Consider the following 27683-nt stretch of genomic DNA (forward strand, 5'->3'; position numbering starts at 1 on the left):
AGTTATGCCAAAATGTCTCTTTCAAAAGGATGTGACAGGGCTTCCCTGATGGCACAGTGGTTGAGAGTCCGCCTGCCGATGCAGGGGACACGGGTTTGTGCACTGGTCTGGGAAGACCCCACATGCCGCGGAGCAGCTGGGCCCGTGAGCCATGGCCGCTGAGCCTGTGCTCCAGAGCCTGTGCTCCACAACGGGAAAGGCCACAACAGTGAGAGGCCAGCATACCGCAAAAAAAAAAAAAAGGATGTGACAAACTTATGTGTACCATTTTTAAAAATTAGAAACTTATTGGAAAGGCAAAGATACAAGCTTGATTATTACAAAATTGTTTACAACAGCAATAACTGGAAACAATCTAAATATATAGCAATAGGAAGCAAGTTAAATAAATTATGGCATATTCATGTAGTAGAATATTGCAGCCCCTAAGAATCTTAATGTTGATCTACATATATGAACAGGGAAAGATATTCACCATAAGCTTTAAGGGAACACACGTAGATCACAAATAGAATGTCTGATGTCCATTTTTGTAAAAACAAAAATAACAATAAAAATTATAATCATTTACGTGTGTTGAGAAAGGAAGGATATAAAATAGTATAGAGTGTTTATTTTGGGGTGCTGGGATTCCAGATAATTGAATTTTATATTTCTCTTTCAAAGAATATGGATTATGTTCAACATCAGGGGAAAATATTTCTTTAAAAAAAAGAGCCATGTACTCTTAGCATCAGTATTTAAGGATTCCCTATATATGTGGCTTAACATATCACTATGATATTCTCACCTTAAATGCTCTTAGGTGGTGTGAACTTTCTGGAAAATCAGATTCCAGCAGAAATCTGGTTTACTCAAGCTAGAGAGACCTACGAAAGGCTTACTGAAGAGAATGAGGCATTTGAAGCTTCATTTTCATTAAAATGCAAATTAGAATTAAAGTTTTCCATATGGTGATGCATCTTATTTCCAACACCCCCCCAATAAATCTAAATTCTTTAATGATGTAATTCCTCACAATTATAAGTATATGTAATCTGCTCTGTTTTTCTATCGATAGCACAGATAGATGCATCTGATCACTCATGTGGCCATATGGTGTGATGAGACATGAATCTACTTTTAAAAGTTTTATTTTCCCAGAATATATTTTGCCTTCAGCTATATGCACATCATCACTCTGTTTTTTAGAGGGTGGCTCTCAGAACTGTGACTCAAGCCAGGACAGAGCTAGACTGGAATGTTCCATGAAGACAAGGATCAGCAGCCCCCAGCCCTGTGCCCGGCCCTCAGCAGCCCCCAGAAAATGCCTGTGGAGAAAATGGATTGAGAAGAATGTGGCTGCATTTAAGAACCGTGGTCATGTTCATACTTGGACGATCAAAAAAAAGATGTTTCAACTTCAGGGGTCCTGACTTACATCTTTTATGATGTGAAAATAATTAGAATCCTTAGCATCGTCTTATTTACCATATAACAACATGGTAAATATTTTATGTTCCCAGAGAAATGTTAAGGTCAAGATATGATGGCTGGATTTGCAAAAGCATGGATGGGCCTAGACAGTATTATGCTTAATGAAATAAGTCATACAGAGAAAGACGAGTACTCTCTGTTATTACTTATATGGGGAATCTTAAAACTAAGACAAAGTAATGTATATAACAAAACAGAAACAGACTCACAGATATAGAGTACAAGCTAGTGGTTACCAGTGGAGAGAGAGGATGGGAGAGGGGCAAAAGTAGGGATATGGGAATATGGGATTAAGAAACACAAACTACTATATATAAAATAAATAAGCAATGAGGATATATTGTATAGCACAGGGAAATATAGCCATTATTTTGTAATAACTTTAAATGGAGTATGATCTATAAAAATATTGAATCATTATGCTGTACACCTGAAACTAACACTGTAAATCAATTGTACTTCAATAAAACAAACAAACAAACCAAAAGATATGATGGCTGGGTGTTTATGACATCACAACCAGCCCCTCTGCCTCCTACTGCCATTTTCTTAAAAATTTTTTTTTATTATTTGCCTCATCTCTAGAGCTTAAATATATTAGAGACTAGTGCTTCACTTAGACTAGTTGAACAAATGACCCAGTTTACTAGAGTGAAGTCAGGAAGAGCAGCTCTTTTGTGAGCATGGTTGATTTAGGGTATCAAGGCCTGTTTGTCTTCATGACTTCTGACATTAGACATTCTTTTTTGTTTGTTTGTTTGTTTAAACAAATTTTTTTATTGGAGTATAATTGCTTCACAATGGTGTGTTAGTTTCTGCTTTATAACAAAGTGAATCAGTTATACATATACATCTGGTCCCATATCCCTTCCCTCTTGCGTCTCCCTCCCTCCCACCCTCCCTATCCCACCCCTCTAGGTGGTCACAAAGCACCGAGCTGATCTCCCTGTGCTATGCGGCTGCTTCCCACTAGCTATCTATTTTACGTTGGGTAGTGTATATATGTCCATGCCACTCTCTCACTTTGTCCCAGCTTACCCTTCCCCCTCCCCATATCCTCAAGTCCATTCTCAAGTAGGTCTGTGTCTTTATTCCTGTTTTACCCCTAGGTTCTTCATGGCTTTTTTTTTTTTCTTAAATTCCATATATATGTGTTAGCATACAGTATTTGTCTTTCTCTTTCTGACTTACTTCACTCTGTATGACAGACTCTAGGTCCATCCACCTCATTACAAATAGCTCAATTTCGTTTCTTTTTATGACTGAGTAATATTCTATTGTATATATGTGCCACATCTTCTTTATCCATTCATCTGATGATGGACACTTAGGTTGTTTCCATCTCCGGCTATTGTAAATAGAGCTGCAATGATCATTTTGGTACATGACTCTTTTTTTTTTTTTTTTTTTTTTTTTTTTGCGGTACGTGGGCCTCTCACTGTTGTAGCCTCTCCCGTTACGGAGCACAGGCTCCGGACGCGCAGGCTCAGCGGCCATGGCTCACGGGCCCAGCCGCTCCGCAGCATGTAGGATCCTCCCAGACCCGGGCACGAACTGGCGTCCCCCGCATCGGCAGGCGGACTCTCAACCACTGCGCCACCAGGGAAGCCCACATGACTCTTTTTGAATTATGGTTTTCTCAGGGTATATGCCCAGTAGTGGGATTCCTCCATTTGCTTATCAATCAACACTGTGGGAGAGATACATGCCAGTGCTATGCTGGGCACCAGGGGGATAAAAGGTGAATGAAAGCCATTTGTGTGGCTCTCGGTGGGTTCAATGTTGAGCAGGAGAGATGGAGGACACACACGTGACACAGGCATCATGATGAGTCAGGGGCAGAGCCCAGTGCAAAGACTCCTCCCATAGAGAAGAAGGCAAGAAAGGCTTGGTGGTGTGGCATTCGAGCTGAAACTTAAAGAATGGAATAAATAGAACAGTCTGAGGAATGGGGAGGCATTTTAGTTCAGGGAGTGGTCAGAAAGGGTGGAGCCCTTTTCCAGGAGTAGCGAATTTTCCTGTTTGACTAGAGCAAAGGGCTAAGGAAAGATAAAGCAGGACACAAGAGTGATTGGTAAGCTGGAGCCAAATTATTGATGGGCTTTGGTGTCAGGCTGAGAAAGGTCCACCAGGCAGTGGGGAGCTGACGAAGGACTTTTTGCTGAAGACAGAGGCAAGCAACCTGCACATTAGAATGATTCATCTAACTGGTGTATTGGATGGATGGAAATGGAGAAATGCTGTGGTGGGAGAGACCAATTAGGTGGGAGGCTACTGCAATAGACCAGATGAAAAGCCATGTGGGCCTGAGCTACAAAAGGTGATGCATAGGTTATGAGCTATTCAGAAATTAAAATCAGCAGGCCTTGGAGACTGATTCAGTGTGGGTGATGAGGTGGAGGAAGAGTCATTGGTCAGCGGAAAGGGGTAAAACAGGTGGAGGAGTGTGTTTTAGGAAAGATACAGTGATGAGAGCCTGGGGTGTGTATTAGTTTGCTAGGCTGCAAAATACCAGACTGGGTGGCTTAAGCAACAGAAATGTATTTTCTTTTCTTTTTTCTTTTTTTTAAACAGGATGTTGGGGGTAGGAGTTAATTAATTAATTAATTAATTTTTGCTGTGTTGGGTCTTCATTTCTGTGTGAGGGCTTTCTCTAGTTGTGTCAAGCAGGGGCCACTCTTCATCGCAGTGCGCGGGCCTCTCACTATCGTGGCCTCTCTTGTTGCGGAGCACAGGCTCCAGGCACGCAGGCTCAGTAGTTGTGGCTCACGGGCCTAGTTGCTCCGCGGCACGTGGCATCCTCCCAGACCAGGGCTCGAACCCGTGTCCCCTGCATTAGCAGGCAGATTCTCAACCACTGTGCCACCAGGGAAGCCCCAGAAATGTATTTTCTAATAGTTCTGGAGGCTAGAAGTCCAAGATCAAGGTGCTGGGTAGGTTGGGTTTCTCCTGAGACCTTTCTCTGTGGCTTGCAGGTGGCTGCCTACTCCCTGCATCCTCACATGGTCTTGGCCCTGTGCATGCATCCTTGGGATCCCTCTGTGTGTCCAAATTTCCTCACCTTATAAGGACACTGGTCAGGTTGGATTAAGGCTCACCCTAACTGCCTCATTTAACTTAATCACCTCTTTAAAGGCCTTCTCTCCAAATACAGACTCATTGTGAGGTAGGGCTACAACATACGAATTTGGGGAGGGGGGGACAGAAATAGCCTATAACAGGACATAGAATTTGACATACCTGTGGACATCCCAGAGAAGGTGTAGTAGGTGGTTTGCAGCGTCAGTTGGAACTCAGGGGAGAGGTCAGGGCTGGGCATGTAGAGATGAGTGGCATGAGTCAAATGCATGAGCTGAGGTCAGGGGAGAAGATGAAAAGAATAGCTCACTCTGGGGGTTGTGATGATAAAGATAATAAAATAGTAATGGCGTCCATGTATTGAGGTTTCTGTGTATTAGGACTAGGCTGAACCTTTGGTACTCTGCGAACAATAACTCTAGGAAACTGATTATGATTTTTATTATTATTGTTATTGTTGTTATTTGCTTTTAAAAAATTTTTTCTTGATGTGGCCCATTTTTTTTTAAGTCTTTATTGAATTTTTTTACAATGTTGCTTCTGTTTTATGTTTTGTTGGCCGTGAGGAATGTGGGATCTTAGCTCCCCGACCAGGGATCGAACCTGTGCCCCCTGCATTGAAAGGCGAAGACTTAACCACTGGACTGCCAGGGAAGTCCCATCATTTGCTTTTATTTTATAGAAAAGAAAGAAAAGAAAAACCTTTCTTTCATTTTAAAGAAAGGAAAGGTTAAGTGATTTTCTAAGGTCGGGGTCTAAGTTCTGAGAGCTCACAAGTAGCAGAACCAGAATATAAAACTCAAGTGTGTCTGAATTTAAAGATTTGTGCCTCAGCACTGCGCTGCACCGTCTCCAGGAAAAGCAAGTAGAAGAGAAAGAGAAGGAAGGCGGGGGCAGAATCAATGTTTGCAGGTGGGGGGAAGGCAGAGGAGGAAGAGCAGAGCAGAGGGACAGTGAAAGATGGTCAGAAGACAGAAAAACCAGGCAGAAAAAGATGACAGATGGCATGGATTGGGTAGAGAGTGGCAAGTGGGAAGAGGAGGTGGCAAGCCTCGTCATCCCCGGAAGCAGCAGGAGGGAGAGAGCTCTGGTGGAACGGGAAGCGGAATCAAGGGGAATTTATTTTTAGAATGGGCTTGAAAGATTTAAAAATGCTGGTAGGCAGAGAGGGGAGACCCAGCTTCCAAAGACAGGAAAGAGGAAGTCATCTAATGAGAAGTAGGGGTGGCAGGTGGAAGATGGCTTTAAAAAGGAACAGGGACTCTTCCTCTGAGACAAGAGGGAGTAATTAAGAATGGGTGATGACATGGAGGAACCAGGAGGTTGGCCGGCTTAGAACAGAGAAGGGTCGAATTCCAACAAGTAGTAGTGTCTGAAGAAAAGTTACCAGCAAGAATGATGAGTTCCTGACGCACAAGTTACGTCAATCCAGAGATGGTCCATTTTTCTCAGTCTAAGGCTTAGGCTCGTCCTGAAACTAGGGCAAAGTGGAACCTGAGAGTGAACCCAAATGGTTTCAATTGAAGGAATTATTGGGCTATCCAGGATCAGTAAATATTTGTACACAGTGAGAAACATTCCCAATCTGCTAATATTTATGGAATGACCTCCACGCGCAAAGCATGATCAATTCTTGGGAGACTGATATTACAGAGGTTTCCCAACATGTCTTCACGGGTAGATGAATCCCATCTTTAGCCCCTGACATGTGCAGGAGCCAGTGTAGAAGCTGGATGGGGAATGGCTCTATGCTGGTCCCTGGCCTTCTCAACATTGTCCTTAGAGATATTTATGATTTGTTTGACTTGGCCTGAGTAATAAGCAAATCATCCAGTAAAGGGGCTCACCCTCTAGCCATCTGGCTTGGCAACAGGAGAGCCAGTTAATTAGAAGGTAATTTTATAACACTGCTTTTAAGTTGTCCACGTGCTGTAGCAGAGGATTCAGGGCTTTTTGAAGCAAAGGGCATTGTCTGGGGAAAATGCAGGTATCAGTGTGGGAGTGAGAAGGGTGCAGAACTCAGTGGTTCTGTAAACCTCCCCCAGGCTCTCACGAGAGCGGTCACTTGTGGTTGGTCATTTTTGGATGCTTGCTCTGTGGGCAGTGGGAAAGTCCTGGGTTTCTTCCCAGGGAGTCTCCTGTTGGTGGGCGGTGAGCTCGGCTCCCATGTGTGGATCTAGCATGAAGTGGACGTTGAAATGGTGGAAAGCAGAGGGAGGTTTCTGCAGCCGCTGCAAAGCGGTGTAGACCACATCAAAACCAAAAGAGAGTCTGGCCAAGCTTGGCACCATTTTCCCCAAGGGCTGCCAGTAACTCACACCGGTGTGTGCCTCCTTGAGGGCGTCTGAGACGTGGCTTCTTGGCTATTGAGAAACAAATTAGTGCTGTGGACCTTGGCTCATGGATTCCTGGGTCTGGAGTCCCAGCCTGGACCACGATTTACACAGGGAAGCCTTCACAGCCCAAACCCGAGCTTCCAGAGGCAGCAGACCTAGTCCTCTCACCTTCAGTGCCACACATGTTTGGTATTTTAAAGTAGGAATTTGCTTGAAAACGGCAAATGATACAGCATGAATTTCAACAGGATTCAGCATGATCCCTCGGGGAGGCAGGGTGGGGACTGCAGGTGTCTCTGGGGAAACAGGCTTCAGAATACGATCCTTCACGGCTGGTTACAGAATAAAGCTCACCTAGTTTAAAAATAAAGTCCTGGGGCTTCCCTGGTGGCGCAGTGGTTGAGAGTCCACCTGCCGATGTAGGGGACACAGGTTTGTGCCCCGGTCCGGGAAGATCCCACATGCCGCGGAGCGGCTGGGCCCGTGAGCCATGGCCGCTGGGCCTGTGTGTCTAGAGCCTGTGCTCCGCAACGGGAGAGGCCACAACAGTGAGAGGCCCACGTACCGCAAAAAAATAAAATAAAATAAAAAATAAAGTTCTATTTCTTTTAAAGGAAAGACAATGGAAACATTAGACTAGAGGAGGTGTTCTGAGGCCATTTAGTCTCTCCCCAGGGAAAAAGAAGAAACCCATTGCGCACTCCTACTACCCTACATTCCAGCCCAGCTCAGGGCTCGACAGAGGGAGGGCTCTGTCCCGGTTTGCTGAAATCTCTTTGAAAAAATTTCTTTTCTTAGCAGGCCACTTCAGTCTATACCCCCAGACCTTGAGATAAATATATCTATTCTCAGTGCTGACCCTGGGAATGATTTGATGGAAAAATCCAAAAACCCTCTCAAATATGTTATTTCACCTGAGCTTTTAATAGGAGCTATATGGCTGACAATTCAAAATTGGGGTCCCCAATAAGTATTTGAAAGGCAGACATTGTGGATTGAGACAGGATGCCTGTGCCCTTGTCCCAAGCAGACAGGCAGGAAAAATGAGAACTTGTTGTTAAGTGGATGCACCATCATTGCTTCTGAGCAAAGAGGCTTTGTTCTAGCCAACACACAAATGCTGGCACACCTAGACATGCCTTGACTGAGCAATATGTAAGCTGTGAGTTAGCGATGCTATTCTAGTTTAAAATTGATTCAATTTGGTGAAGGGTTCTGCATTTGCCTACAATACTCTTTGCTGTCAACTTAATCTTCACATTAAAACTGAGTCTTCACAAACATCATACAGTATCACTTATGTGTGGAATCTAAAATATGATACAAATGAACCTATTTACAAAACAGAGATAGACTCACAGACGTAGAAAATAAACTTACGGCTACCAAAGGGGAAAGTGGGGGAGGGATAAATTGGGAATTTGGGATTAACTTACACACACTACTATATATAAAACAGATAAACAACTAGGTCCTATTGTATAGCACAGGGAACTATATTCAATATCTTGTAATAACCTATAATGGAAAAGAATCTGAAAAAGAATATATATATAGTAGAATATAATATATATATAGCATATATATATGTATATATATAAAACTGAATCACTTTGCTGTACACCTGAACCATTGTAAATCAACTGTACTTCAAAAAAATAAAAATAAAGTTAACCAACAAGGACCTACTGTATAGTACAGGGAACTATACTCAGTATTTTGTAATAAGCTATAAGGGAAGATAATCTGAAGAATATATATATGTGTATAACTAAATCGCTGTGCTGTACACCTGAAACTAACACGATACTGTAAATCAACTATACTCCAATTAAATATATATATATATACATACATATATTAAAGAACTTTAAAAAAGTAACTAAAAAAAAATGAGTCTTTACATTTAATTCCTTTGAGCTATTGCCAGGGTTGAAGAGCAGCACGAGGGTTTTAAGTAGGGCAGAGACTCCCTCTGTCTAGTTAGGGGAAAACTCTATTCAAATCCAGGGACACGAGGGCAGCAGACTCTGCTGCTTTTTATTCCTGTGGTCATCCCACAGTAACATGCGGTCCAGAATCTTACTGGTGTCCCTGCCCCAGGCTTGCTGTTGGAGAGATGACATTTGGAAAATGTCCCTTCCGTATGCACAGCTCTCCAATGGTTTCCCCTCACACACTTGGACTAAAATCCAGTCGTGACCGTGGTTCACAGGGCGCCCCCAGGGTTTGGCGGGCGGCCACCTCCCCGCTCCCTTTGCCATCCACTCCTACATGGCTTCTCTCCAGGCGTGGTGGCCAGCGGTCCCTTGCCTCTGCCAAGTACACTCCCCCTCTGTCTCTCCTCTCCACCTGGGGTGTTCCTCTCCAGACATCAACACGTCTCAGCCCCTCACCCTCAAGTAGCCACTCGATTTTTACCTCCTTACTGTGCCTTTCCCTGGCTGCCTTATCTCTCCAACTTCACCAAGCCTTTTCTTCTTCTTCAAGGCACTTACCACTAACATTATATTATCTGTTTGATGACTTGGTTTATCGTCTATCTTTCCCCGCTCGAATGTAAACTCTGTAAGGGCAGGGGATTTTTCTGTTATGTTCCCATCATTTAGAACAGTATGTGCTCAATAAATTTTGGGGGAACAGTAAGTCAATACTTCATATCCTTGTTCATCTGTGGATGACAAAAGGCCTGAAAGAGGTCATCGTAAAAAGACGGGTTGCCAGTGGCAGGTGTTATGTGACTAGAAATGTGTGTGGTGAGGAGAGGCACGGGAAAATGAGTTGAAATACTTTTTACTCTCCTCCTATGGGAGAAAATTCTGGAGAAACAGGACGGAGAACAATAGATGTGTAATATGGTTGAGCTAACAGTTCCTTAGGAAAAGCTTTCTGGACTTTTCATCCATAAAGGTCTCTTTTTAAATTTCTTTCCTGTATTTTGTCAGATCTTCCTACCAAAACCTTATACTTTTTCAATAACGATCCATTGATTTTCTCAGTTTTACTAATTCAATACATATGTAATGTCCATTAGAACATCACATCAGAGTGAAAATAACCAGGGTCATTGTGTGACTCTGAGATAATTCCTTCTGGAAGCAAAGGCAGAACTTGCACATCCTCAGCTCCAACAATTAGAAACTCTCCACTGGACTCTCTGAAATTTTGAAAATAGCTCAAGGGCCCCCACTAGCCTCTAAAGTATGGTGACTCGCCCAAGGTCACAGCAAGGTGTTGGCAATATTATTAGACTGGGATCCTGCTGTTGTGACTCCCATATACTCCAGGTGCTCTGTTTATCTCCTACTCATGCATGAACAATTTCCCATGGAGTCAACTCACATGTTAGCTCTGTTCCAAGTGTTTACTTAGAGGCCAAGAGTAACCGTAGCTACTATTCATTAAACATAAACTATGTCTGTGCTGAGTGGTTTTCCTAAATTTGCTATGACTCCCAATAACCTTTATAATAAGTGTCATTATCCTCGTCTTACTAAAGAAAAAGGGTGGTGGAGGCTGAGTAACTTGCTCAAGAGCTCACAGCTAGTGGGGGCAGAATCAGGACTTGAACCAGGTTTTCCTGCTTCAGAGACCAAGTTCTTTGCTATACCTCTGTGTCACCGCACCCAGTGCCAGGTTCTTACACATGTTTCATCCTTTGCGAGACTGTGCCCTGGAGAGGCAATCATTTAAAATTACTTCAGTGATGGAACCCTTCCCCCAAGTAGATAGGTCACAAAAAGCACTGCCTCTTTAATTCACTGCTTTCTGAACCCCAGGGAGGACAGGAGACAATTGTAGGAAAACCGTCTGGGAAAATGGATGGAAGTCCTTCAGAGCCGGATGACCTGTTCAACTCAGGTTATTTCTATAATCACCCAAGTCCCCTTAATTTTCCACAGCTTCTCTACCTCCTTCCTTAGTTCTTCCTCATCTTCTACACACACACACACACACACACACTAAATTATTTGTGTCACCACGACCTGGGAGTCTTTCTGAGAATCCCATTTCCTGGCTATTTTTAAAGGCTGTACGATCCTTCATATGAGATTGCCTCTCGGAGCACTGACAGATGGAGAGCATCTCAAGCAGTGGTCACCAATGTTTAGAAGCTATAAAGGTCATGTCTATTGCCTAACGGATATTTGATTTCTGATAATGGACTTGTGACAAACACCTATCATTTGAATACTAATTACTATGATTTATACTGAATTCTCATTGGCTGCCTTAGAAGTTGATGTTCCAGAAAGTCCCTGCTGGGTGAAAGACATAGAATCATGTCTGGCATTGAGATGTTAAAAGGAAAACAGTACACTTTGTTCTTTTGGCGAGCTCCCATTTAACTGACAAATCTTTTGAGCTGGAGAAGCTTTGTTTAATTAAGGAATATGGAATGATTTAATTCATGTGACTGTCTAAATATGATATTTCCAAGATGGGCTAGGAGAGAGATGTCAGACCTCTTTTCTCAAAAGAAGGGAAAAGTGTAACTTGGTGGGAAAACCATGAACTTTACAAGTAGAAAGACTTGGATTTTTTTTTTTTTTTTTTTTTTTTTTGTGGTACGCGGGCCTCTCACTGCTGTGGCCCCTCCCGTCGCGGAGCACAGGCTCCGGACGCGCAGGCCCAGCGGCCATGGCTCACGGGCCCAGCCGCTCCGCGGCATATGGGATCCTCCCAGACCGGGACACGAACCCGTATCCCCTGCATCGGCAGGCGGACTCTCAACCACTGCGCCACCAGGGAAGCCCCAAGACTTGGATTTTTAATTCTAGTGTCACTGTTCATTATTATTATTGCTGTTGTAAGTAATAGTAATAATAACAAAAAGAGTCTAGTTTACTTTGCACATAGAGCCAGTATATTAGATGCTTGCCTGAATTATCTTATTTAATCACCACAACGATCCTCTGATGTTTTATTTATTTATTTATTTATTTATTTATTGCGGTACGTGGGCCTCTCACTGTTGCAGCCTCTCCCGTTGCAGAGCACAGGCTCCGGACGTGCAGGCTCAGCGGCCATGGCTCACGGGCCCAGCCGCTCCGCAGCATGTGGGATCTTCCCGGACCGGGGCACGAACCCGCGTCCCCTGCATCGGCAGGCGGACTCTCAACCACTAGCGCCACCAGGGAAGCCCCCTCTGATGTTTTATCATGAGGTATTATTAGTCATTTCTATTTTACAAGTGAGAAGGTTGAGGCTTTAGAGAATGAATCAGTCAGGGTCCTGGAAGGAAACAGAGTTGAATGCAGATGGTTCCAATATGGAGCCTTTCCTAGCAGAGGTGGGGCAGGATAAGGGACCCAACAAAGGATGTTGAGGCTCGGGAGACTGCAGCCTTGGAGATCTGTTACCACCCTTGGTGCTGAAGGGGCAAGAGGAGGAAACAGAGTGCTAGCCTGTGGAGGAGGGCCTGCCTGGTGGGAGCTGATGTCATGGTCGGGGGATGCTGCAACAGCCAGAAATGTATCATCAGATCAGGGAGGAAATGGGAAGAGCACCTCTCCTCTCTCTTCTCCTCTCTGATCTCCGGTCTATGCCTCTTGCTGATTAAACCCAATGGGAAGCCAGAGGGTAAGGGAGACTGGTGACACTGCAGATCCGGGGCACAGGCAGATTAGAGGATAAGGAGAATGGGTTGAGGGTTGAACACTCTGAAGAAGCAGATCGGATCCCACCCAGAATTTAGTTTGGATGTTGACACTGGTGATGCCATATATACACCAAAATGGTATGCAGAGGTTGAGCTCACATGAGGATTTCAGGGAGAGCCTGGCAGCTCCCAGGCAGGTCCAAAAACAGCTTGAGAGAGCAGAGAAAGGAGACTGGCTTGGTATTTTTATGGAGGTTGGGGGGTGGGACCAGAGTGAGGGTTTAAACTTGCATGCATGGTTTAAACTTCTGGCTCGCGCCAAAGGAGAGAGCGCCCTGGCTATCTAATTAGCTTGCCCAGAGGAGAGGCAGAAGGAGAAGAGGGAGGGGTGAGTCTTAAAAGCTCAGATTCTTTATTACAAGATTTCAAATGGAGGTGAGCCGGCAGAGAGAGTTCAGTGTTTTGCTCTAAATCACTTAACTATTAAGTGATGGACTGAGTTTTCAACCCAAGTCAGTCTTTTGCCCAAACTCATGCTTTTTTTAAAAAAAAATTATTGAAGTATAGTTGTTTACAATATTGTGTTAATTTCTTCTGTACAGCGAAGGGACTCAGTTATACATACATATATGTGTGTGTATATATATAATTTTTTGGTTTTCCATTTTGGTTTGTCACAGAAAATTGAATAGAGTTCCCTGTGCTACACAGGAGGACCTTGTTGTTTCTCCATGCTATATATAATAGTTTGCCTCTGCTAATCCCAAACTCCCATTCAAACTCATGCTTTCACTTACCACATTAACTGGCTTTGTGACCTTGAATGAATTACTCAGCCTCTTTGACTTACAACCTCAGTTACCGCATCCATGAAACGGGAGTTGTATCTCTGTGCCCGGTGCATTGCAGGTGTTGTGTTAACGGTGGTTATAATCTTTGCCCTTTTTTTTCTGTTGAGGCTGTTATTGTTGGTGCTATTTCTGTCCCCCATCTTGCCTGACTCCCTCAGGGCTTCTGGATACCCTGGTGTTGTTCTAGTGCGTCTTTGTAAAAAGTCCGGCGTAGACTTGACTTCCATTTTCCCAAGGAGTATATCCTTGGACGCGGTACTATTACCACTTTCTCGAGATAAGGTTGAGAAGACTCATCTTGCCAAGTGAATCAGCAGACAACCTTAATATCTGTCTTCAGCCTCAGAAAGGAAGCTGCAAGGCTTTCCATCAAGCAGATACCACAGCCATGTGATCCAGGAGATCAGAAGTGAGAAAGGCCTCTCCCACTCTCTCCTTAGTTATCAGCTTTGGAATATCGTCTCTTTAAGGTGCTAGGTAAGAAGAGGTGTGAGGTGGGTATTATTACCCTTAGTGATTCTTTAATGTCACGTGGTTCCAGAATCTTCTATCTCTCTAATACTACTCAAGCTCGCCCACACCATGGGCTAAGAGGTGCTTTGCACATAGTCTGTCCTTAATTCATCTTTGTTGAATCCAAACCATCACATTAAAGACTGATTTTTGAACCAGCGGGGCACCAACTAAGCTACCAGTGGTTTATGAGTTTTTCTTTTAAAAATGAAGCCAAAAAGATTAATTATAAAAAATAAGGGCCGTTGCAGAACACATTTTGCTAGTAGCCATCTTTTCACATGTGGGGACTGAAATCACCTCTGAAAAATTCCAGGGCCCCAGACAGCACGTGTGTGAACAATTGATCCATCAGGTGATGACACCAACTCACAGCCTGGGACTGAGTAGGTCCTTAGCCCGCAAATGCCAATTCTTTCAGCCAAGGAGAGGAAGATGTAAAGCCAAGATACCATTCAAAAAGCTGTGATAGGAACTTTCCTGGGAATTTCAAAAATCATTATTGGAAAAAGAATCCTGGCATATGTTCTTCAGCCAGCAGTCCTGTTGGGGATGAGAACAGATACTACCGTGGCTAAAGAAAAAGCATAGGTGCTGGTCTGCATATTGACTATCATTGTCTTCATTACTTTTTTTTTTTTTTAATTAATTAATTTATTTATTTATGGCTGTGTTGGGTCTTCATTTCTGTGCGAGGGCTTTCTCCAGTTGCGGCAAGTGGGGGCCGCTCTTCATCATGGTGTGCGAGCCTCTCACTGTCGCAGCCTCTCTTGTTGCGGAGCACAGGCTCCAGACGCGCAGGCTCAGTAGTTGCGGCTCACGGGCCTAGTTGCTCCGCGGCATGTGGGATCCTCCCAGACCAGGGCTCGAACCCGTGTACCTTGTATTGGCAGGCAGATTCTCAACCACTGCACCACCAGGGAAGTCCCATTACTTTTTAATTGAAAAAAAAATGCATAAACCTTTAAAAAAAAAGAAAGAAAAAGCATAACATGAGTCTTTTTCTTCCTGCTTCTTAAACCAGAAAACACCATCTACTACAGGCCGACACAGGACCGATGGCATCCATTCAAATTGGAAATGAGGTACTGAGATAATGGACAGTGGGATCCACTGTGGCTGGCCTCGAGGGAGTGGCCCCGGGTCAGAGGGCTCATTGTTTCTCTCTTTTAATGAGGAGACTCTATAAAATGTCCAGCTCCCGATGCCCCTTTGAGTCCCTCAAGTTTGTTAATTGTTCTTTTGTGTGCTCCCCTTTGCACAATTTGCTTTTGATGAACCCCGAGGGTTCATCATGACTGGACAGGGCTGCCTCTCACAGAGACCTTGGGCTTTTCTGTGAAGCGACGTGGGAAGACTTGGCTCTGGGTGGGAAGTTCCCAAGGAGCCTGTGTCACCTCCTTAACACAGGCCCTCAGCATGTAGGAACCTCCGAGTCGGGGAGAGGAGAGTGAGAGTTCACAGGTGAAGACAGCTGGAGACTCTTCTACCATCTCCAGACCGGAAAAGGCAGGATTGTGTGATGGGTTAGTGGGAGTGGCGGAGGGGCCTTTCTTTCCCTCTGTCTGTGGCCACTCTTCCTTCCTCTCTCCCACCACAGCATGACACCCACAGCAGCCACTTGCTTCATGCAAGGTGGGGTGGGGAGATCTGGGGGCTGGGGAACAAGATCCATGTTTCAGATGTCCCCTCCTTTTCACACCATTTCTCATCTTTATATACATACTCCTCAACAACAATAAAACCCTAACTTAATGGCACTCTGGGCTCAGAGAAGGAGGGAAAGCACACCTCCCAACAGTGTGGTCCATTTTCTAGCGGAATAAATGGGAACTTTGGTAGTTTCCCCGCAAATTCTGTGCATATAACCAAAGCAGGGTGCGGTAGATTTCAGTCATCGTGAAAGAGCTGGTTTTGGAACTATCTGGGAACAGGGAGTGTCTTTCTATTTTTCAGAGACCCTCAAATTAAGCCACAAGGACCTCATGATAGGCAGTGTGGCCCCAGGGAAGAAGAGGGGGAGCTGATATGTACCAGGAGGCCCCAAGTTTTCACATCTTTGGATGTAGTAGTTGCAACCCTAGGCATCTGTCCTAACGAGGAAATATTCAGAAATGCAGACAAAGCTTTATGTGTAAAAATATTGATTGCAGTCAATATTTTTGAGAAATATTAGTCCAAGAGCTGGCAAATAATTTTTTAAGAGAGAAAACTGCCTTGGGTTCGGGTCACAACTTCTGGGGGTAGCTTTGGTTATGAAGGTGAGTGAGGCTCTCTAGTGATGAATGGGAGCTGGACAAAGAGATAACGAAACTTCTCTGCCTATGATGTTTCTGGGAATCTGAGGGTTAGGAAGAGCTGACGATAGAATAGAGAGAGAATGAACAGAGTATCTGGAAGTGGCGGGGAGCAGAGGCACTGTATAGAAATGTCTTGCTTGGCTTATGGGTGAGTTGAAGGAGTGGGTAGTCTGCAGGCATCTATCTGTTTGAGCTTTTTGAATGGGGGAAAGAGAAAGGGAAAGGAGGCAAGCTGGGTAAGGGAGACAGAGTGGTACCCCCTGGTCCATGGGCAGAGTTCTAAGGCCTAAGCAGAGAGGTTATTTTCACAGAGGGACACTAGGCCCTCACTGCTCAAAGCCAGGTGCTGGGAACAGCAGCATCAGCATCACCTGGGAGCATTTAGACCCAAGACCCACCCAAGACCTCGTGAGTGGAGATCTGCATCTTAACAAGGTCTGGGTGATTTGTGTGCACACTGAAGTTTGGGAAGTGCCGCTCTGGAAGACCCAGCACATCCAAGCACGTCTCAGAGAGCAGAAACGAGCAGCATCTCCCCTCGTCTGCCTAGAGCACTGCCCTGGGTTGGAACACAGGGTATAAAACGGAACCAAGAGGGCCCTGGGATTCTCATGGAAGGAGGAGTGGCAGTTAGAGCATAATCTTCAAGCGAATTTTTTTTTTTCAGGTGGTGGAAACCAATGAAAAGGACTGAGAGAGAAAAGTATGCCAGGATTGTTTGAGAACAAACATGAGATATACTGGGAGGTCTCAAAACTAATGCGGGGTGGGATAGGGAGGGTGGGAGGGAGGGAGACGCAAGAGGGAAGGGATATGGGAACAGGTGTATATGTGTGACTGATTCACTTTGTTATAAAGCAGAAACAAACAAACAAAAAAAAAGACGAGAGAGAGGCTGGAGAATGAATCAATCACTAATGGCCAATGATTTAACTAATCATGCCTACGTAATGAAGCCTCCATATAATCCCCCCAAAATGCAATTCAGAGAGGTTCTGGGGAGGTACTCCGGGAGTGGTTCACTTGGAGACGGCATGGATACTCCTTATTCCTTTTCCCATACCTTGCCTATGCATCTCTTCCATCTGGTTGTTCCTGAGTTGTATGTATCCTTTTATAATAAATCATCAATCTAATAAGCAAAAGTTTAAAAAAAACAACAAACAAAAACTAATGCGGGTTTGGAGAAAGGGGGGATCTTGTGTTACATGCAAGCCCTCTTTGGGTTAGAACTGTCAACAGGACCACTTCATAGCCATAGGCTGGAAAGGCCTTTGGAAGACTCAGTGGCCTGTGTAGCTGGTTAGGATCTTCACTAGAAGCAAAGTATATAATCAAGGGCCTAGTATACAGTCAATAACGTTGTTTTGAAAAATACACTTAGGAAAAAAGATCAGAAGGAAATGGACTCAGTTTATCTCTGTGTGATTTCAGATTTTACTTTTCTACATTTTCGTACTCTGCAAATGTTCTGCAGGGATGGTAGGTAACTGTAAGTAGAAAAACGCAGCAAGATGGAAATCACGCCTGCCTTCTTCACATTTCTCCTGTACTTTCCAAAGTTTCTCTGTGAGCTGGTAATACACTTGTAATCGGGAGGGAGACAAGAAGAAGCAGGGGACGTGGAATCAGAAGACCTGTGGTCCAGAGGGACCCCTGCCCTTCCCAGCTGTGCCGTCCACAGTTATGCAACCTCATTCGACTTCTCCTCCCTCCTATGTACAGTGCAATGCTGTCGCCCACCCTAGGGGCTGGGAAGATACTGGATGTGGAGGACATGGTGAACTGTTCATGCTACACAAGCGTAAGAGCTGAGGTGGCCTCGCAGGGCCAAGCAGAGTCCTTCCTCGGAGCTCGTCCAGGTCGTCCAGTTCTTCCAGCTCCTGCCCTTGGCCCACCGGGGCGGTGGGCAGTGGAGAGTGTCTGCCTCAGGCTCATTCCAGGGGAAGTCTCCAGCCTCTGAAAGGGACTTTCCTCTCTACAAAAGAGAGCCCTATGCCGGCCCAAAGTTCTTCTTCCCCTTTGGCCAATTTGACAGAGAGAATTTCTGAACTTTTCTTAACGGAAGGCCACCTACCATCTGTCAGGCAAGAGCAGCATCTCTCATTAATGCCACTAGGACCCAGCCACACTGTTTTCTATTGAGTCCTCATCTCCCAGCATGACAGTGGCATCCTTGAGACAAGTTGATGGAGTTTCTATATGAAGAATGATAACCCCAGTTTCAGGCAACAACAACAACAAAAAACCCCAAAAAGGATATATATGTCTGAGATCTGGAGTAGGTCGTTGAAATCAGGGTAGGTATGACTAACAAATAAATCGAATAGTCTATAAGGCCAATTCAACATAAATGGGAGAACCTTCTTTTTACACAGACTGAAACGTTCTGCATTAGATCTTCGTATGTGAAGCTTCTTGGTCCTGCAGGCCCGGTGGTGCCTAAGTCATGGGGGTGGCTGAGGCCAAGACCCTTTTTGACTTACAGACTGGGGTGCTGTGATTTGGAACCATCAGTAGGCTGATCAGAGAGCCCTCCAGGCCCTTGCTTCTCTTAGTACAGATGTGATGTGGAAACCTGGAGGGCGCTGGCTTATATGGAACTTTGCAGGTAGGTCCCTCAATGTCTGGTGACATGGTGACAATGCAAGCAACTCTCTGAGATCAAAGTCCCAGTGACCCCACTTTCAAATTTTGCAAAACAAAAGTGAGAGAGAGACAGACTCTAGGGCAGGATCAGATCTTCCAGTTTTAAAATTTCTCATTTTGCAGATATGGAATGTCAGGCCTTCTGTTTTGTTTGAGCAAGGACTATAAGCCCAGCTCTCTGACTTATTTCCTAATGGCCTCGACCCTCGTCAAATACAAGCCAGGGTATTGGTTGACTTCTTTGCCCTTGTTTGTGTCTTTGGTTTTGACAGACAGTAGTTTGTTATAGTGGCAACAAATACTGGCTGGGCCAGCTGTCCCTGGGGTCTGGCCAGGTGGCTCTCTTCCCCACTGTTTCTGTAGCTGTTTCATGGGGCTCAGCTGGGCAGAGACTCAGAGAGGCAGCTGGGGAGGAGGGACCTGCTGGATGGTGGGAAAGAGACCAGAGACCCTTACTGGCACACAGACAGCCTATAACCCCCTGCCCATCAAGGCGAGGAGGGAAAGCCAGCCTTTCCTTCCTTCCCCATGTCCTTGCCCATCAGGTTGCATGCTGCCCTATCACCACTGATTTTTCCTTTCCAGGATGTATTTTCACTAGTTTGCACCTGGTAAAAAAGACAGTAGGTTTGTGGTCAGGGGGACACAGTGTATTTTGCCGTGGACAGGGCTTGAAGGCTAAACTCCGGCCTTCTGCAACTTGGGGAGAAAATTCTGATGCACAAGAAAAGATCACATAAAAAATATTACAGGCTATATTTTTAGTGACTCTCATTATTTTCCAGGCATTGATATGGGTGCTTTATATGTAAATTTTTGAGAATCTAATGTAGCGGGATATGCAAATATGACTACATTATTTATTCCTGCTGCTTGGAGGAAGTAAGCTCTTCATTCCTGGGGGAAGGGAGGCCACTATTGCTCTTCTGAAGGCTGATCCTTCTTTCCCTGAGGAAAGATAAACCAGCTCTTTGATGGGGCTGTTGGCTTCATAAATCATCCAGCACTTCTCCCCTAGAGCCACTAAACCTCCTCATGAAACCAAAGAGTAGGAAGTTTTGTTTTTTTCTTTTTAAGGGTTGGGAAACAAAGGCTTAAGGCAGAGGAGAGTGGAGTTCTCCAGAAGTCAGGATAAGGAAAGAGGAGTGGTTGGTGCATTCTGATGGTGGTAAAACCTGAGCTCATATGCACCCAGCACTCTAGAAGGTGCTGGAACTTGGAAGGAGATGGCTCAGGGTTACATGTGGGTGCTGGAATTCAAAAGCAATGAATCTCCCAAGGCCAGCTAGGCACGCAGGTGGTGCAGCCACCAGCAGGGCCATCTGCCTTTGACAAGGCTGTGTGAATGTGGCAAGATGCATCTTCAGAGGTCATCTCAGCAGACTGGTAACCTGAGACCTCTCCCCCACCAGATTTCCTTGACTGGGTTCCTGGATTACCAGGTCAAGGGGTCAGGAGCCATAAAAACATGACAGATATTAGACTGGTCATGACATTGGTGAGTGGAGTGTGGGACCCAGATTTGACATGATTTAGAAAAAAGTAAAAACAACCATCACGATGGTCCAAAACATGCAAAACTAAACTCTACATTTTGGAATCAGTGCATATGTGGTAAAATTATAGAGAAAAACGAAGGGATGATTATGAGGAAATTCATATGGGGGGAGTAAGGGTAATGTGATGGGGAGTAGGCTTCTAAGTAGGATTGCAAGACAGAATACAGGACACCCAGTTACATTTCAATTTCAGATAAACAATAAAAAATATTTTAGTGAAAGTATTTCCCAAATATTGCCTGGGACAGACTTATAGTTTAAAAAATCATTCATTTCTTTATCTGAAATTCATTCTTATATTTTTATTTGGTAACTCGGGCCACTCCATATATAAGGTACTAGTGATGTTCTATTTCTTGACCATGGCTATTCTATTTTTTGACTGTGAAATGTTCATATGTTTTATATGTTCTTTTTCATAATAAATGTTTGTTTAAGTGTTCTCGCTCCTGAAATACTGTGGAACAATTTGCACCAATTACAGAACCACCATCTTATTTATCCGGTCCCTTCCTCCCCGTCCCCTCTCCAACAAATGTTATAAGAAATGTACCCATATCCAATTACAGATGAGACAACTGAGGCTCAAAAGTTAAATAACTTGTCCAAAGTCACATAGCTTGTGAGTGGTAGAATCAAGTTTGAACCTGAGTCTGTCAGACCCCAAAGTCTGTAAAATGCCTGTGTTATGCAACAAAAGACAATGTAGATCAAAATCTCCTAGGGCTCAACAGGAAATTTGCAAGGGATTCCCAAGTCATTCTGACAGTGAGGTAATGACTAAAAAGTTTCCAAAGGAGAATAGAAGGAATCATCAGACACCAACACTGAGATGTCATAGCTGTTGGAATTCTCTGACAAGGATTTTAAAGCAGCCATCATAACAGTGCTGTGACAAACAATTATGAACATACTTGAAATAGTGAAAAAATAGAAAATATCAGAAAAAAAGATACAAAGAAGAACCAAATGAAAATTTTAGAATCCAAAAATACAATAACAAAATTAAAAGCTTAATGGGGCTCAACAGCAAAATGGAGAGAACAAAGAAATGGATCCATGAACTTAAAGAAAAAACAATAGAAATTACCCGATCTGAGCAGCAGAGAAAAGAGAGACTAAAAAAGAAAAAATGAACAGAAGCTTTCAGGGACCTGTGGGATTTTAACAAAGGATCTGACATTCATGTCATCAGAATCTCAGAGAGGAGAAGAGGGAGGGGGCTGAAAAAGTACTCAAAGCAATTATGGCTGAAAACTTCCCAAATTTGGCAAAATGCGAAATATACAGATTCAAGAAGCTGAGAGAGTTTCAAATAGGATAGATCAAAAGAAATCCACACCAAGACACATTATAATCAAACATCAGAAAACTAAAGACAAAAACAAAGAATCTTGAAAGTAGTGGGAGAGAAATGCCACTTTTCCAAAGAGGAAAAACAGTTTCAAAGACAGTGGGGCCCTCATCAGAAACCATGGAGGTCAGAATAAAGTAGCACATTTTTCAAGAACTGAAAGAAAATAACTGTCTGAGTTCTATATCCTATGAAGCTATCCTTCAGGAAGGGCAATCAAGACATTCTTAGATAAAGGAGAACTAAGAGACATTATCACCAGCAGACCTACCCTAAAAGAATGGCTATCAGAAGTTCTTGAGACAGAAAGGAAATGATAAAAGAAGGAATCTTGGAACATCTGGAGGGAAAAGGAACAATAGAGTAAAAAATATGAGTAAATGCAATAGACTTTCCTTTTCTTCTTAAGTTTTCTAAATTGTATTTGTTGGTCTAAGCAAAAAGCATAACATTGTCTGATGTGGATTTCAGTGCTTGTAGAGGAAATAGTTGAGAAGATTGCATTATAAATAGTGGCTGGGGATAAGGACGACAAAGGAACTTAAAGGGATATAAGGTTTCTACACTTCACTCAAACTGATAAAATGTTGGCTCCAGGAGATCCTCGTGGTGATCTATATCTTGATTGTGATGGTGGTTACAGAAATCTATGCATGTGATAAAATGGAATAGAGCTATATACAACCATTGTTCCGATGTCAGTTTCCTGGTTTTAATATTGTGTATAGTTAAGCAAGATGTAACCATTGGGGGAATTAGGTGAAGGATACATGGGAACTCTGTCATATTGCTGCACTTTCCTATAAATCTGTAATTATTTCAAAATAAAAAGTTGAGAGAGAGAGAGAGAGCACAGAGGGCTATGATTTTCAATACTTGGGCTTTTCCGGTGTAGTTTGACTTCAGGATGTGTAGGAAAACCCCAAGAGGTTATAAGATGTCTGAGTTATGTTCTGGCTGGATAGAGACGCCTCTGGTTGAACTGAGGCATCTGCGGGTCAGCCTGCAACAAGATGATTTTGTGTCTGAAACACATGCTGGTTTCCTGTGCCTTTCAAGGGAATCAATATATTGACTTTCATTTACCCGGCCATATGTGGTCAGGACATGGTTTATCTAGCCATGTCTCCTCTCCCTGTGCATCAAAAGACACAGCATTGAGGAAGCCAACTGAGAGGCCCAAAACCCAGTTTTCCTAGGGAAGAACAGGTCGCAAAATAGAACGTTTCCCTATTCGGAATTTCCTTCTCCTCCTCTGGCCTTGACCTTTTGTGTGCACGGTCTGGTCTATCCTGATAATATACATACTATGGACACCCAGACCTTCTGTAAGTCCTCTCAGCTCTACCTCCAAACTCTCCTTCAAAATTTCCCACACTTTTCTTTATCTATTGCCATTTTCCTTGTCCAGGTCACCCTCACAACCCATGTGGATTACTTCAATATTCTCTTGGTCTCTTTCCTCTGTCTTGCACCCTTAGAATGTGTTCTCCATATATCAGTCTGAGTGATGTTCTAACAATGCACAGCAGATCACGTCACACTCTTGCTCAGCACCTCCTCCCCTTGCATTTGGAATAAAATTTGCACTTGTTACCAGGGCCTGCAGGATCCTGCATGACCTGGCCCCTGCCTATTTCTCTAACCTCGTCTCAGTGATTCACTTGGTCTTAGGGACATTGGCTGCCTTTTTGTTGCTTCCCCAGCCAAGCTGTTTCCCATCAGAAGCTTCACCCCACTCCTTGGAACAGGCCTCTTGCTGTTCTTTGTGCAGCTCATTCTTGCTTATTCTTATGTTATAGTTGCAGTGCCCCTTTGACCTTCTTTGACCCCCGTCTCAAGCAGCTCCCATGTCACTGACTCCCCATTACATCAGCCTGTTAATTTTCTCCATAGCATTTATGATACTTTCTAATGATCCTAGTTGCTTTCTTGGTTATTATCTGTCATTCTGATAAAAAATTAAGCTCCATGAGGGCAAGAACTTAGCATTCCTATTCACTGTGGTAGCCTCAACTCAATAAATATTTGTTGACCTCGTACACTGTTGTGGGAATATTAATTGGTGCAGTCACTATGGAGAACAGTATGTAGGTTCCTTAAGAAACTGAAAATAGAGTTACCATGTGATCCTGCAATCCCACTACTGGGCATACATCTGGAAAAAACCATAATTTGAAAAGATACATGCAGCCCAGTGTTCATAGCAGCACTATTCACAATAGCCAAGACATGGAAGCAACCTAGATGTCCATTGACAGATGAATAGATAAAGAAGATGTGAGATCTATCTATTTATCTATATATCTATCTATATCTATATATAGATAGATATAGATATATAGATATAGATATATATATACACACACACACAATGGAATATTACTCAGCCATAAAAAAGAATGAAATAATGCCACTTGCAGCAACACGGAACAAACTAGAGATTAGATAAGTGAAGTAAGAAAGAGAAAGACAAACACCATATAATATCACTTATATGTGGAATCTAAAAAAGGATACAAATGAACTTATTTACAAAACAGAAGTGGACTCACAGACATAGAAAACAATCCTGTGGTTACCAAAGCGGAAGGGGAGTGGGAAGGATAAATTAGGAGTTTGGGATTAACAGATACACACTACTATATATAAAATACACAACAAGGACCGACTGTATAGCACAGGGAACTATATTCAGCAACTTATAATAACCTATAATGGAAAAGAATCTGAAAAAGAACATACATATATGTATTTGAATTACTGTGCTGTATACCCAAAACTAACACATTGTAAATCAACTGAAGGTCAATAAAAATTTTTTTAATAAATATTTGTTGAAATAGTGAGTGAATGACTGAAGAAATGCAGACCGATAGGGCTGGCAGGGATACTTGGAAGCTGTTAGGAGAGGCAACAATAACAGTCATGTGACATGTGTATGCAGTATCCTTGGACTTTACAGAGCCTTTTGAATCCTGTGCCTCCATTTAACAGGTAAGAAGCAGCGACTTTTCTCAGGGTCACCCAGATGGCAGCAGGCAGGTGCTGGATTCCAGATGCAGGAGCCCGGAATCCAGATAGGACAGTTCAGTCTCTCAGCACACCGGTCTCTGGCAGAGCGCTTTGGAACAAGAGTCACCATTGTCGCCTGCAGCTGTGTAGCTCTCACCCTTTAGCCGGCAGCAGGGTCTTCTGGCCTTCTGCCTGGGCCCCGTCACCCGACTATACAGCAAAGCTAAGAAAGACAATTCCCCAGGGAGGGCAAAGACTTCAAAAAGCAGTGGAGACAGGACAATGGGAGGCGGAGGAAGAGAGACGGGCAGGAAGGTAGATGGTGAGACGGAAGCATCTTTTAACTGAGTGGTGCCCTGGAGGCATCGGTTTGTCAAACCTTCAGCATCCCCCACTCCAGAGAGCAGCCAGAGCAGGACCTGGTTTCTGTTGCCTGGAGAGCCTCCCCGGGGGGCCTCTGCGGTCCCTCATCGGTGCTGTGCACACAGCAAGGTGTGCGCTCGGAAACCTGCCCGCCCCGCTGCTGGATTGTGTTCTCCCGGGCGGTCCTCTGTTTCCTCAGCCTTTTTGAAAAGGTCGAGATAATGATGAGAGAATTTCAAAAGCCACTCTTTGTTGTTGCTCTCTTCTTGTTTCAAAAGAATCGTGGTTTTCAAGAGACTAACAATCTCAGTTTCCCCAAAGTATCCATCCGCGCGAGAATGTTACCACAGAAATTCCACTTGCATCTACCTTTAATCATGTGGCAAATTACCTTATTAACCACCAGGGAGTCTAGTCTTATTACTGAATTAAGCCACGTCTTTCTTTTCTTATTAAAACCACATGGGTTTTAACTTCTGTGCGGTTGTAGATTCTTTCCCCCTTCTTTGGATGTCGCGGAATAATGGCTGCCTGGAAGAATTTCTGTTATTTTGTGTTGATGACTAAAGGGTTAGCAACATTAAATACAAGGGTGGGGAGGCCTTGGTGGAGACCGTCTGGACAGGCTCACGCGGATCAGTGATGTAACAGCCACTTGGGTGGTATGGAACTCTGAGATGTGTACCCGTGGCTTACTGCTTTCTCTCACCCAGACTTCTGGAATACCAAATCCTGTCATTGGACAGCTCACATGTTAGAAAAACAAAAGGACAGAAAAAAAGAAAAAGAAAAAGAAAACCCAGTCCCCCCCAGATGGCTGGAGAAATCCTCATTATTGCTGGTAGGAAATTAGACATTTAAGGTTATACTTCAAAGCAACTATTTTTATTACTAGAGGCTCAACATTTTGATTTATGGGGCTGCAGAGCAAGATTGTGACAAATATTTCCACCTCAAAGAAACGATGCAACAGGCCTCTGAGCAGCATAGGAAGTAGTTTAAAAAGAAAGTTTGTTGCAACAATACTTGTAATGATGAAAATTGTGTGGTTCTACTCACAGCCCCTAAGAAAGGGCCGCTTCAGCACACATGCCTCGAAGAAGTGATTTAATCGTGCGGGAATTTTCTTCTCATCAAAGCACAGTACAAAAATTTTGTAAAATGAAAGAGCTGAAATTGTCAGTAAGTCTGTGCTACCTTTCTTCAAAGGTCAGCCCTAAGCAGGGCCTGTGTACAAGCCTATATTTCAGTCTGAGGCACCATTCAAGAGGGATGCTAAGAATGTAGAGTGGGTTCTGAGGAATCTATAAAGATAATTAAAGAATGAAACATAGGGCTTGGAGACAAAGCTGAAGGAATTTAGAATATTCAGCCTTGTTGGAAAAAAAAAAACAACAAAAAACAACCTAGAGTGTTAGGTTATCCTTGAGGGTTAGGTTAACCATTTTTGGTAGAAGAAGCAGTAGGTTGCATTAAATGGTGACACATCTCGACTCATCTCCATCTGGACATGACCTTTTTTTCTATAACATGGACCATTCTGATTAGAGTAATTCAGAGGGAGGTATCCGGGAGAGTATGCATTATTGAATCTGGAAACTGAGCTTCTCAGGCAGGTTGTAGAGTTGTCTTCTCTGCAGGTCTGTGAATAAAGAAGCACTTATCTTCCCAGGTGTGGGAACAGAAGTGAGTGGACAGAGTAGAGGCTATGAGGTGAGGCTCACAGCTTGGGTTGTAGTCTCAGCTCTGCTGCTAATGAGCTCTGTGATTTTGGCCAGGTAAGTTTTCTGGGCCCCAGCTTCTCATCTATACAAACTGATTGGACAAGGTGATCGAAAAGACCTCATGCAGTGTATTTTGATTTTAGGCCGAAGGCAGAATAGGAGAGCAATGAGATCCTTCTTCACTTTATTATTATGACCCTGCTGCTTGGGAGGGAAGTTTGAGTATATGTGCGTGGGGATGTGTGTGTGTGTGTGTGTGTGTGTGTGTGTGTGTGTGTGTGTGTGTGTGTGTGTGTGTGTGTGTGGTTATATTGGAGGGAGGGTAAGGGGACTCGATATGCACCATAACAATGTTCATACAACTATAGGTGTAATTTGAAATTATGTAAATGACTTTAGTCTTTAAGTGCCATGCAAAGGAATTCTAAAGGTGAATGCTTTGTAAATTGAAAAATTACTGCCACATGCATCTGTTTTGTAAGCACGCATTATCACTTGTCCTGGGCCTGTGGCAGTGCTGAATGCCATGCTGAGCTCCACAAATGTGTACATGAATTCACGGCTAAGATACTCTAGCGTCGAGTATTTCCACAGTCGACGCTAAGAACAGAGATAAGGGAGCTTCCACAAAATGAGCCTGAAATACTGCAGAATTCTGATAGACTTTTTGTATCACAAAAGATAGGTAAATCTTGCCCAGGTAAATTTAAAAACTTTTAAAGATGCTTTACTGAGTACTAACTTTGAACAATTAGGAAGCCCTCAATAAATTTTGATTGATTGATTAGACAGGGTAGGAGAGAAATCTCTATTAACTAGAAAACTGGACTGAATTGAACATCCCAGCCTTTCAAACTGTGTGC

The sequence above is a fragment of the Mesoplodon mirus genome, assembly GCF_964341445.2.
Source record: "Mesoplodon mirus genome assembly, chromosome: 5".
NCBI classification, from domain to species: Eukaryota; Metazoa; Chordata; class Mammalia; order Artiodactyla; family Ziphiidae; genus Mesoplodon; species Mesoplodon mirus.